Source organism: Etheostoma spectabile, chromosome 22 (assembly GCF_008692095.1).
Source record: "Etheostoma spectabile isolate EspeVRDwgs_2016 chromosome 22, UIUC_Espe_1.0, whole genome shotgun sequence".
NCBI classification, from domain to species: Eukaryota; Metazoa; Chordata; class Actinopteri; order Perciformes; family Percidae; genus Etheostoma; species Etheostoma spectabile.
The window spans coordinates 20,369,383-20,372,040 of record NC_045754.1 but is presented as its reverse complement, the minus strand read 5'-3'; the positions used below and the strand labels follow the sequence as shown (position 1 = coordinate 20,372,040).

General features: G+C 38.2%; 1 long non-coding RNA gene across 1 annotated transcript in view; it reads left to right on the top strand.

Annotated features, from left to right (window-relative positions):
* The first annotated feature begins 1,824 nt into the window (after positions 1 to 1,824).
* Positions 1,825 to 2,658, top strand: part of LOC116672323 (uncharacterized) — a 10,796-nt gene continuing 9,962 nt past the window's right edge. Inside the window, exons 1-2 of the long non-coding RNA XR_004327528.1 lie at positions 1,825 to 1,836; positions 2,571 to 2,576. This is a non-coding gene — a long non-coding RNA (uncharacterized LOC116672323). The remainder of the gene's footprint in view (positions 1,837 to 2,570; positions 2,577 to 2,658) is intronic.

Genomic DNA, 2,658 nt, shown 5'->3' with positions numbered 1-2,658 from the left:
ATAAGGGATGAATAATTTAAGGCCTAATGATTAATCCAGTGGCAAAACACCTTGCTGAAATATAGCGTCTCTGAAGGTAACTTTAGCCCTCAAGAAAGACTGATGTGGAGGTTTGTCATGCGGCTTTCTAAGGGAAATTTCATCTCGGGCACCGCATAAATCTTCCTGGCAGGGGGAAAGTACAATACGTTCATCATGAATATGTCTACGTCACGCACAATTATAGCTCAATTGTCCATGCTCCCAAGAAGCAACATGGACATAAACTCAATGCAGATGACTTGCTGAAGTTGGGATTGGTCCAGTGTTTAATCCTGTTGTTGATACAGACTTTGAAGCATCTTTGAGGAAGAGCTTACAGGGTTTGCTGTGAGTTAAATACACTCATCCTGTCAGTTATACAGCTCCCATTTTGAACAGTTGCGGCGTTACAGCATTAAACGGTCTCAACGTCCGTGTGTGTGTGTGTGTGTGTGTGTGTGTGTGTGTGTGTGTGTGTGTGTGTTTGTGTGTGTGTGTGTGTGTGTGTGTGTGTGTGTGTGTGTGTGTGTGTGTGTGTCAGTCACAGGAATTGGAAAGAGCACGACGGGCGGAAAGCGCAAGCAGCTTTGCTTTCACTGATAAATGTAGATGGCACTAAGGGCAACAGTATATTGCCGCACACAGTGAAAAACACAACCAGAATCAATTTCACAATTAGCCAGTTCGGTGTCTTAATTAAAAAAACAACAGTCGCCTTTGAAGAAATCAATGAAGAGGCATAAGAGAGAATTCCCCTGGCAGTTTACCATCCCTCAGCACTGTCAATTCAAAGACATGCATGGAGATGCTTTTGGGCCTTTTTTATACATGCAATACTGCATTTAACAGAACATTTTAAACCGTCTTAGCAGTGTTTGTAGGGACGATTTTGTGATGTTTTGGGTGGTTTTTGGGTCCTGTGTGTTTGTGTCTCAGTTTCCTCCCCGGTTTTGTGTGGTAGTCTGTCTTGTGTCCCCTTGTGAGTGTCGGTATGTTCTGTTTCCTGTTTTATGTTGGTAGTCTGGTTTCCTGTTCTCTCTCGTCTTGCCGAGCTTTACTTTTTTCTGTCTGATTGTCCCGCCCCGCCCTGATGTGTTTCACCTGACGTATCACCTGTTCCTCGTTACCTCTTGTATTTAACCTCTGTGTTCCCTTTGTCCCTTGTCAGATCTTTTTGTCAGTCTGCGTGTCCGTCATGTAGTGTTTCTGTCAGTATGGTCTTCATTTTGCATCCCTGTGATCCGTCTTCCCAGTTTCTTTCTTCCTGTTTTTGGTTTTCCTGTTTTTCTCTTTGGACTCTTTGAGAATTTTGATATTTGGATTTTTGGACCTTGTTATTTTTTTTTTTTGGGATCCCTGTTTGTGTTCGGATTTTTTTGCTAATCACCTCCCCACATCACAACACAATTTGTTTTATGATCATTTTACAGTCTATTTATTTTGTCTTTATTTGAGAACCCACAGTGTAGAGAGACTGGAAAGGTGAGGAGGTGTTATATTTTCATAAGTAAGGTGGATATAGAGCCCGACCGACATATCGACATTACCGGCCGAATTAAGCATTCACACATAATGGTATCTGCATTTCTAATGGCGATTAATAAAAAAAAAAAAAAAAAAAAAAAAAGTCATATGGGTGTATAAATATTTTTTTTATAATTCATCAATCATTTATGACAAATAATTCTGATAAATGAATAATTGAAAACTAAAATAAAATGGACGGTCAACCATGTTGTGAGTGTTGGCGTTGCATAGTCTGTCCACCAGAGGACGCTCTACAACGTCCCTGTTAGTGATGGCGTGGCATAGTCTGTCCACCAGAGGACCCTCTACAACGTCCCTGTTAGTGATGGCGTTGCATAGTCTGTCCACCAGAGGACGCTCTACAGCGTCCCTGTTGGCAACACGGATTATTTTTTATTATTGTGTTTTTGTTCAAAGGACTCGTATCATAAATTTGTATTTTTATACATTTTATTAATCAGAATTTTAATATATTGATGTTCCTTTGTTGTGACAAAACAAATTATCATCATACTTTTTTTAGTGAGAACTAAATAGCTACAAATTACTAATGTTAGGGAAATCTGTTTGTTTTGTTACGCATTTCTGTTTTTTTTTTTTATATATATATATATACTGTATATCTGCCGATATTTTGGAATATTGGACTTTGAAACTTAAAGTCCTTTAAACAAAAACATAAACCAAAAAAATAGCATACTCAGTGTTGCCAACAGGGACGTTCTAGAGCGTCCTCTGGTGGACAGACTATGCAACGGCAACGCTCATAACATGGTTGACCGTCCGTTTTTATTTTTGCACTTTGAATTGCCTTGTTGCTGAAATGTGCTATACAAATAAAGCTGCCTTGCCTTGCCTTGCCTATTTTTAACCCTTTTGTTGTCTTCCCGTCAAAGTTGAAAATCAACACTTTTGTTGCTTTTTTTTAACTTTCTCTTACGTTTTTGTCTCTTTTTTTGAAACACTTTCGACATTTTTTTTTCAATCTTTAACACTATGTAACAATTACTTAATAACTTTAGTTATTTGTGGAATTTATGGTCAATAAACCTAATTTATAGGTAATTATACCTAATATTTGAATTAGAAAAGCAGAAATTAGGAATTATT